An 11,326-nucleotide genomic window follows, 5' to 3' on the forward strand; every position below is an offset into this window, starting at 1 on the left:
GTACTACTAGCAACAGCCTGAAACTCAAAGGACTTGGCGGTGCTTTACATCCCTCTAGAGGAGCCTGTTCTATAATCGATAAACCCCGATATACCTCACCACCTTTAGCAAATATCAGCCTATATACCGCCATCTGCAGCAAACCCTAAAAAGGCCTTACAGTAAGCAAGAAAACTCTACATTAACACGTTAGGTCAAGGTGTAGCCTATAAGGTGGGAAGAAATGGGCTACATTTTCTACCTTCCTAGAATAGACCCCACGATAGCTTTTATGAAACTCAGAGCATAAGGCGGATTTAGTAGTAAGTTAAGAATAGAGAGCTTAACTGAATAGGGCAATAAAGCACGCACACACCGCCCGTCACCCTCTTCAAATATACTTTAATACAACTCTATTAATAATTTACTCTATTAAATATATAAGAAGAGACAAGTCGTAACAAGGTAAACATACTGGAAAGTGTGTTTGGAATAACCAAAATGTAGCTTATAATTAAAGCACCCGGTTTACACCCGAGAGATTTCACTTACTATGAACATTTTGAACTAATGCTAGCCCAACTCTTATTCCTTTCAAATACAATAAATTAATAAATAAAACATTTATCCAAATAAAGTATAGGAGATAGAAATTTATATCTGGAGCTATAGAAAAAGTACCGCAAGGGAAAGATGAAAGAATAAATTAATAGTACTAAAAAGCAAAGATTAACTCTTTTACCTTTTGCATAATGATTTAACCAGAAAACACTTGACAAAAAGAATTTAAGCCAAGCACCCCGAAACCAGACGAGCTACTTATGAGCAGCCAATAAGAGCCTATCCATCTATGTCGCAAAATAGTGGAACGACTTATAAGTAGAGGTGAAAAGCCTATCGAGCCTGGTGATAGCTGGTTGTCCAGACTAGAATTTAAGTTCTACTTTAAATTTACCTAAAGCACAAATAAGCCAAATGTAATTTTAAATGTTATTCTAAAGAGGGACAGCTCTTTAGAGTCAAGGAATTAACCTTAACTAGAGAGTAAAACTACCAACTTCCATAGTTGGCCTAAAAGCAGCCATCAATTAAAAAAGCGTTAAAGCTTAATCAACTAACTAAAACTTAATACCCAACTCTTTCATAACCTCCTAAATCAATACTGGACTAATCTATTCTACAATAGAAGAAACTATGTTAAAATCAGTAACAAGAAAATATTCTCCCCGCATAAGCTTATATCAGATCGAATAATTCACTGATAGTTAACAACTCCATAATATTAAATAGACACAAAATCATTATTATTAATATTGTTAATCCAACACTGGTATGCGTATTAAGGGAAAGATCAAAAAAAGCAAAAGGAACTCGGCAAACACTAACCTCGCCTGTTTACCAAAAACATCACCTCTAGCATAAATAGTATTAGAGGCACTGCCTGCCCAGTGACATACGTTTAACGGCCGCGGTATCCTGACCGTGCAAAGGTAGCATAATCACTTGTTCTTTAAATAAGGACTAGCATGAATGGCCTAACGAGGGTTTAACTGTCTCTTGCTTTTGATCAGTGAAATTGACCTTCCCGTGAAGAGGCGGGAATTCCCTAATAAGACGAGAAGACCCTATGGAGCTTTAATTTAACAGTCTCACAGCCCTAATAAAATCTTAGGACTCAAAATCATTGTTTACAGACTAGAAATTTTGGTTGGGGTGACCTCGGAGTACAAACCAACCTCCGAATGATAATAATCTAGACGTACATGTCCAAATTATAATTCATCAATTGACCCAAATATTGATCAACGGAACAAGTTACCCTAGGGATAACAGCGCAATCCTACTCAAGAGTTCATATCGACAGTCAGGGTTTACGACCTCGATGTTGGATCAGGACATCCAAATGGTGTAACCGCTATTAATGGTTCGTTTGTTCAACGATTAAAGTCCTACGTGATCTGAGTTCAGACCGGAGAAATCCAGGTCGGTTTCTATCTATTACTAAATTTCTCCCAGTACGAAAGGACAAGAGAAATAAGGCCAATTAAACCTTAATGCCTTAAACCAATGGATGAAATAATCTTAATTCAGTAATATATTTTAAATAACCTGCCCTAGAGCAGGGCTTGTTAAGATGGCAGAGCCTGGTAACTGCGTAAGACTTAAAACTTTATTTCAGAGGTTCAACTCCTCTTCTTAACATTAATGTTTATAATTAATCTCCTACTTCTAATCATCCCAATCCTAGTAGCTATAGCCTTCCTTACCTTAATCGAACGAAAAATACTAGGATATATACAACTTCGCAAAGGCCCTAATGTCATTGGGCCTTACGGCTTACTTCAACCGTTCGCTGACGCAATAAAATTATTTATTAAAGAACCTATAAAACCCTTAACATCATCAATTACATTATTTATTACTGCTCCAACCCTTGCCCTAACACTAGCATTCACCATATGAATTCCTCTACCCATACCCCAACCCCTTATTAACATAAACATAGGAGTCCTATTCATCTTAGCTACCTCAAGTCTAGCTGTCTATGCAATCTTATGATCTGGCTGGGCCTCTAACTCCAAATATGCCTTAATCGGAGCTCTACGAGCCGTAGCACAAACTATCTCATATGAAGTAACACTAGCAATTATTCTCCTCTCAGTCCTTCTAATAAATGGATCCTTCACTCTATCTACACTTATTATTACCCAACAATTTACGTGACTTCTAATTCCAACATGACCTCTAGCAATAATATGATTTATTTCAACATTAGCAGAAACCAACCGAGCCCCATTTGATTTAACAGAAGGAGAATCAGAACTTGTATCAGGATTTAATGTTGAATATGCAGCTGGTCCCTTCGCCTTATTTTTCATAGCTGAATACACCAATATCATTATAATAAACGCATTAACGGTAACTCTCTTTATAGGAACATTACTAAATCCTTCTTCCCCTGAAACTTTTACATTAAGCTTTACTCTAAAAACACTCATACTAACCTCCATTTTTCTATGAATCCGAGCATCCTATCCTCGATTCCGTTACGACCAACTTATGCACCTCCTATGAAAAAACTTTCTACCCCTAACATTAGCTTTATGCATATGACATATCTCTCTTCCAATTACAACTGCATGTGTACCACCCCAAATCTAAGAAATATGTCTGATAAAAGAATTACTTTGATAGAGTAAATTATAGAGGTTTAAATCCTCTTATTTCTAGAACTATAGGGATTGAACCTAATCCTAAGAATTCAAAATTCTTCGTGCTACCCTTTACACCATGTCCTAAACAGTAAGGTCAGCTAAATAAGCTATCGGGCCCATACCCCGAAAATGTTGGTTTATACCCTTCCCGTACTAATTAATCCCTTAACTTCCACCACAATCTACTTCACCCTCTTCTCCGGAACTATAATCACACTTTTTAGCTCACATTGACTTCTAGCTTGAGTAGGCTTAGAAATAAGCATGTTAGCTATTACCCCTATTCTAATCCACAAAGGAAATCCTCGATCCACAGAAGCTACATGCAAATATTTTCTCATCCAAGCAACCGCATCAATAATCTTAATAATAGGCACAATAATTAATTTTATAGACTCAGGCCAGTGAACCCTATCCAACTCATATAATCAAATTTCATCATTTATACTTACTATCGCCCTCTCAATAAAAATAGGACTCGCCCCATTTCACTTATGAGTTCCAGAAATTATCCAAGGGATCCCACTTAAATCAGGCCTAATCGTATTAACATGACAAAAAATTGCTCCAATCTCTATTGCATATCAAATTGCATCCTCCATAAACTCCACACTCATACTATTTATAGGGACCCTATCAATTATACTAGGAGGCTGAGGAGGACTTAACCAAACCCAACTACGAAAAATTCTAGCATACTCATCAATCGCCCATATAGGATGAATAATAGCAATTATTACATATAATCCAACCCTAACAATATTTAACCTAATCATTTATATCATACTTACTATCAACATATTTATGCTTCTCCTTTATTATAAAAAAACAACTACCCTTTCCCTATCAAACCTATGAAATAAATTTCCTTTCCTAACACCTATAGTTTTAATTGTATTAATATCATTAGGAGGTTTACCTCCCCTAACAGGATTTACACCAAAATGAATCATTCTTAAAGAACTTATCTCAAATAACAACATTATTTTCCCTACACTTATAGCAATACTAGCCCTTCTAAACCTGTATTTCTATACCCGACTAATCTATTCAACATCCTTAACCCTATTTCCATCATTTAACAACACCAAAATAAAATGACAGTTCGAAAGTGTAAAACTCACACCTCTCTTACCAATCTTCATCATTATTTCTATTCTCTCTCTCCCATTAATACCTATACTCTCACTCCTGAACTAGGAATTTAGGTTAATTTAGACCAAGGACCTTCAAAGTCCTAAGCAAGTACCCAACACTTAATTCCTGCACTAAGGACTGCAAGACTTTATCTTACATCAACTGAATGCAAACCAATCACTTTAATTAAGCTAAGTCCTTTATTTCTAGACTGATGGGATTTAAACCCATAAAATCTTAGTTAACAGCTAAACGCCTCACTCAACTGGCTTCAATCTACTTCTCCCGCCGTAAGTAAAAAGGCGGGAGAAGCCCCGGCAGAGTTGAAGCTGCTCCTTTGAACTTGCAATTCAATATGACTATTCACCTCGGGACTTGATAAAAAGAGGACTCAACCTCTGTCTTTAGATTTACAGTCTAATGCTTACTCAGCCATTTTACCACCTACCTATGTTCATCAACCGTTGATTCTTCTCAACTAATCATAAAGATATTGGTACACTTTACCTTTTATTTGGCGCTTGAGCTGGTATAGTAGGAACTGCACTCAGTCTACTAATTCGAGCTGAATTAGGCCAACCTGGGACTCTATTAGGCGACGATCAAATTTACAATGTCATTGTTACCGCCCACGCATTTGTTATAATTTTCTTTATAGTTATGCCGATCATAATTGGTGGATTTGGAAACTGACTGGTACCTCTAATAATCGGAGCCCCTGACATAGCATTTCCACGTATAAATAACATAAGCTTCTGACTTCTCCCTCCTTCCTTTCTTCTCTTGCTCGCCTCTTCTATAGTTGAAGCAGGTGCGGGAACAGGTTGGACCGTATACCCTCCACTGGCCGGAAATCTAGCCCATGCAGGAGCTTCAGTAGATCTAACTATCTTTTCCCTTCACTTGGCAGGGGTATCATCGATTCTAGGTGCAATTAATTTTATTACAACAATTATTAACATAAAACCACCTGCCATATCTCAATATCAAACCCCTCTATTTGTGTGATCCGTACTAGTCACAGCGGTACTATTACTCCTATCTCTTCCTGTTCTTGCGGCAGGAATTACTATACTCCTTACAGACCGTAATCTTAATACTACATTTTTTGACCCTGCTGGAGGTGGAGATCCTATTTTATATCAACACTTATTCTGATTTTTTGGGCACCCTGAAGTTTATATCCTTATTCTTCCAGGATTTGGCATAATTTCTCATATCGTAACATACTACTCAGGAAAAAAGGAACCATTCGGTTATATAGGAATAGTCTGAGCCATAATATCTATCGGCTTTCTTGGATTTATTGTATGAGCCCATCATATGTTTACTGTTGGAATAGATGTAGACACTCGAGCTTACTTTACATCTGCGACCATAATTATTGCTATTCCTACAGGAGTTAAAGTTTTTAGCTGATTAGCAACCCTGCACGGAGGTAATATTAAATGATCTCCAGCAATACTATGAGCACTTGGTTTCATTTTCTTATTTACCGTAGGAGGCTTAACAGGAATTGTCTTAGCTAATTCTTCATTAGATATTGTTCTACACGATACATATTATGTTGTAGCTCACTTCCACTATGTATTATCAATAGGGGCCGTATTTGCTATTATAGGAGGATTCGTTCACTGATTTCCCCTTTTTTCTGGCTATTCACTAAATGACATATGAGCTAAAATTCATTTTACTGTGATGTTTGTCGGAGTAAATTTAACCTTCTTCCCTCAACATTTCTTAGGATTATCAGGTATACCACGTCGATACTCTGACTACCCAGATGCATATACAGCATGAAATACCGTATCCTCAATAGGTTCATTCATCTCTCTTACAGCCGTCATAATTATAATTTTCATAATTTGAGAAGCATTTGCATCAAAACGAGAAGTACTTACTGTAGAGTTAACACCAACTAATTTAGAGTGACTACATGGATGTCCTCCACCCTATCACACATTTGAAGAGCCTACCTATATTAAAGTTTAAGTCAAGAAAGGAAAGAATCGAACTTCCTAAAACTAGTTTCAAGCTAGCCCCATAGCCACTATGACTTTCTTCATGAGATATTAGTAAAATAATTACATAACTTTGTCAAAGTTAATTTATAGGTTAAACTCCTATGTATCTCTATGGCATACCCACTCGAATTAGGATTTCAAGACGCCACATCTCCCATTATAGAAGAGCTTTTACACTTTCATGACCACACCCTTATAATTGTTTTCTTAATTAGCTCTCTAGTTCTCTATATTATTTCATTAATACTAACTACAAAATTAACTCATACAAGCACTATAGATGCCCAAGAAGTTGAAACTATTTGAACTATTCTCCCTGCTATTATTCTTATCCTAATCGCTCTTCCCTCCCTACGTATTCTATATATAATAGATGAAATTAATGACCCATCCTTAACAGTAAAAACAATAGGCCACCAATGATATTGAAGCTATGAGTATACAGACTATGAAGATCTTAGTTTCGATTCTTACATGATTCCAACCTCAGACTTAGCCCCAGGAGGCCTACGGCTTCTAGAAGTCGATAATCGAGTTGTACTTCCAGTAGAACTACCCGTACGAATTTTAATTTCATCTGAAGACGTTCTTCACTCTTGAGCAGTTCCATCCCTTGGATTAAAAACAGATGCAATTCCAGGCCGACTTAATCAAGCAACACTAACATCAACACGACCAGGACTATATTACGGACAATGCTCTGAAATCTGTGGATCAAATCATAGTTTTATACCAATTGTTCTTGAACTAGTTCCATTAAAACACTTCGAAAACTGATCCTCATCAATATTATAAATTCATTATGAAGCTATAGTAGCATCAACCTTTTAAGTTGAAGATCAGGAACCAAATCTCCTCATAATGAAATGCCCCAACTAGACACATCCACATGATTTATTACAATTCTATCAATAATTCTAGCTCTTTTCTTTATATTTCAACTTAAAATATCAAATCACTATTACCCATCCAGTCCTTCCCCCAAAGACACTAAACTAGCTGAGCATAAAACTCCTTGAGAAGAAAAATGAACGAAAATCTATTTGCCTCTTTCATTACCCCTACATTAATAGGTTTTCCTATTGTCCTTTTTATTATTATATTTCCTAGTCTACTCTTCCCCTCCTCTACTCGACTAGTAAACAGCCGTCTAGTATCATTTCAACAATGACTAGTCCAATTTGTACTAAAACAAATAATAATTATGCATAGCCCAAAAGGACGTACTTGATCCCTAATACTAATTTCATTAATTATATTTATTGGCTCGACTAACCTTCTAGGTTTACTACCCCACTCTTTTACACCAACTACCCAGCTATCAATAAATTTAGGGATAGCCGTGCCTCTATGAGCAGGAACAGTAATTACTGGATTTCGTCACAAAACTAAAGCATCATTAGCCCACTTTCTCCCACAAGGAACCCCAACTCTACTTATTCCCATACTCATTATTATTGAAACAATTAGCCTTTTTATTCAACCTATAGCATTGGCCGTACGACTAACAGCTAATATTACAGCCGGTCATCTCCTCATACATTTAATTGGAGAAGCAACCCTCGTACTAATATCTATTAGCCCCCCTGCAGCTATTTTAACCTTTATCATTCTTGTATTACTAACAATGCTTGAATTCGCAGTTGCATTAATTCAAGCTTACGTCTTCACTCTCCTAGTAAGCTTATATTTACATGATAATACTTAATGGCCCACCAAACCCACGCTTATCATATAGTCAACCCCAGCCCCTGACCCCTAACAGGAGCCCTCTCCGCCTTACTCCTAACATCTGGCTTAGTAATATGATTCCACTTTAATTCCTCTTTAATTCTCATATTAGGCCTGATAGCTAATACCCTAACAATATATCAATGGTGACGAGATATTGTACGAGAAGGCACATTTCAAGGTCACCATACATCAATTGTCCAAAAAGGCCTACGATATGGTATAGTGCTATTTATTATCTCAGAAGTATTCTTCTTTGCCGGGTTCTTCTGAGCATTCTACCATTCTAGTCTGGCCCCGACTCCCGAACTAGGCAGCTGCTGACCTCCAGTAGGAATTAATCCACTTAATCCTCTAGAAGTACCATTATTAAATACCTCCGTTCTTTTAGCTTCAGGAGTCTCAATCACTTGAGCTCACCATAGCCTAATAGAAGGAGACCGAAAGCATATAATTCAAGCATTATCAACCACAATTGCTTTAGGACTTTACTTTACCCTCCTTCAAGCCTCTGAATATCTAGAAACATCCTTTACAATTTCAGATGGCGTATATGGCTCAACATTTTTTATAGCTACAGGCTTCCATGGTCTACATGTTATAATTGGATCCACTTTTCTCCTAGTATGTCTCATTCGTCAACTAAACTTTCATTTTACATCAAATCACCATTTTGGATTTGAAGCAGCCGCGTGATATTGACATTTCGTAGATGTCGTATGACTTTTCCTCTACGTATCTATTTATTGATGAGGCTCATATTCTCTTAGTATTAATCAGTACAATTGACTTCCAATCATTTAGCTCTGGAACTAGCCCAGAAGAGAATAATAAACCTTATAGTAACTCTCTTTGTAAACTCTTTCATTGCTCTACTATTAATCTCCGTAGCATTTTGACTACCTCAACTAAACGTATATGCTGAAAAAGCAAGCCCCTACGAATGTGGTTTTGACCCTATAGGATCTGCTCGCTTGCCATTTTCAATAAAATTTTTCCTTGTTGCAATTACATTTCTTCTATTTGACCTAGAAATTGCTCTTCTTCTCCCCCTTCCCTGAGCTTCCCAGACAAATAATCTTAACCTTATACTAACTATAGCCTTACTCTTAATCTTAACTCTTACCCTCGGACTAGCCTACGAATGAATTCAAAAAGGTCTAGAATGAATCGAATATGATAATTAGTTTAAAATAAAACAAGTGATTTCGACTCACTAAATTATGAGCTGCCATAATTATCAAAATGCCTATTATTACTCTCAATATTATATTAGCTTACTTTACATCTCTACTAGGAATATTCATTTACCGATCCCATTTAATATCGTCACTTTTATGCTTAGAGGGTATAATATTATCAATATTTGTCCTATGCTCTCTCCTAATTATAAATTTCCACTTTTCCCTATCATTTATAATTCCCATTACCTTACTAGTGTTTGCTGCATGTGAAGCAGCTGTAGGTTTGGCCCTTCTCGTAATAGTATCCAACACATATGGTCTAGACTACGTACAAAACCTAAACATTCTTCAATGCTAAAAATTATTATTCCTACAATTCTACTTGCTCCCCTTATATGATTCTCAAAACCCTCTATAATCTGAATTAACCCCTCAATTCATAGTCTTATCATTAGCCTAATCGTTCTTCTTACATTAAATCACCCCACAAACACAGATTTAACTTTCTCATTAACCTTCTTTACAGACCCTCTATCCTCTCCCTTATTAATTCTAACAGCATGACTTCTACCCCTCATAATCATAGCAAGCCAAAGTCATTTGACTCAAGAGCCATTAATCCGAAAGAAACTTTATATCCTTATATTAATCTCACTACAATCCTTTCTGATTATAACTTTTTCCGCCACTGAACTAATCATATTCTATATCCTATTTGAAGCTACCCTAATCCCTACACTTATCATTATCACTCGATGAGGAAACCAAACTGAACGATTAAATGCAGGGCTATATTTCCTATTTTATACCTTAGTAGGTTCTCTACCCTTACTAGTAGCATTAATTTATATTCAAAAATCTACTGGATCTTTAAACTTTATTATTTCAGCGTATCAGTCATCTGTCCTCCCCATATCTTGAACAAATCATATTCTATGACTAGCATGTATTATAGCTTTTATAGTTAAAATGCCCTTATACGGCCTTCACCTTTGACTACCGAAAGCCCATGTCGAAGCTCCTATTGCTGGTTCTATAGTTTTAGCCGCCATTCTACTAAAACTTGGTGGGTACGGGATGGTCCGAATTTCAACTTTTCTATGTCCTATCACAAGTAATATAGCCTACCCTTTTATCATATTATCCTTATGAGGCATAATTATAACGAGTTCAATCTGCTTACGACAAACAGACCTGAAATCTCTCATCGCATACTCGTCAGTAAGTCATATAGCATTAGTAATTGTAGCAATTATAATTCAAACCCCCTGAAGCTTTATAGGAGCCACAGCATTAATAATTGCTCATGGACTAACATCTTCCATACTATTTTGTCTAGCAAATACTAACTATGAACGAACTCATAGTCGAACTATGACATTAGCTCGAGGTTTACAGTCTATTCTTCCCCTCATAGCAACATGATGAATTCTAGCAACTCTAGCTAATTTGGCCCTCCCACCCTCCATCAACTTAGTTGGCGAATTATTTATCATTATAGCATCATTTACTTGATCAAATATTTCAATTATCTTAACTGGACTAAATATATTAATTACAGCTCTCTACTCGCTATATATATTAATTACAACACAACAAGGAAAACTTACATATCACACACTAAATATTAGCCCATCCTTTACGCGAGAAAATACACTCATATTCCTTCATCTTTTCCCGCTTATTATCCTATCAACGAACCCTGCCATTATTCTAGGCCATTTATACTGTAAATATAGTTTAAGCAAAACTTTAGATTGTGAATCTAACAATAGAGAATTGTAGTCTCTTATTTACCAAGAAAGCATGCAAGAACTGCTAACTCATGCTACCGTGACTGAACTCACGGCTTTCTTAACTTCTATAGGATAGAAGCAATCCGTTGGTCTTAGGAACCAAAAAATTGGTGCAACTCCAAATAGAAGTAATTAACATATTCTCTTCACTTATTATCATATCACTTATAACCCTATCATTTCCTATTCTCCTAACCATAACTAACCACCATAAATATATTAACTTCCCAAACTACGTAAAAACCTCCATTATTTGTGCA

General features: G+C 36.3%; 1 pseudogene across 1 annotated transcript; it reads left to right on the plus strand.

Annotated features, from left to right (window-relative positions):
- The first annotated feature begins 521 nt into the window (after positions 1 to 521).
- LOC125614533 lies at positions 522 to 10,999 on the plus strand (annotated as a pseudogene). Its single transcript, XR_007345120.1, has one exon. The product of XR_007345120.1 is annotated as a humanin-like protein (transcript).
- Positions 11,000 to 11,326: the final 327 nt, after the last annotated feature.

Source organism: Marmota marmota, unplaced genomic scaffold (assembly GCF_001458135.2).
Source record: "Marmota marmota marmota unplaced genomic scaffold, marMar, whole genome shotgun sequence".
In the NCBI taxonomy this organism is placed as follows: Eukaryota; Metazoa; Chordata; class Mammalia; order Rodentia; family Sciuridae; genus Marmota; species Marmota marmota.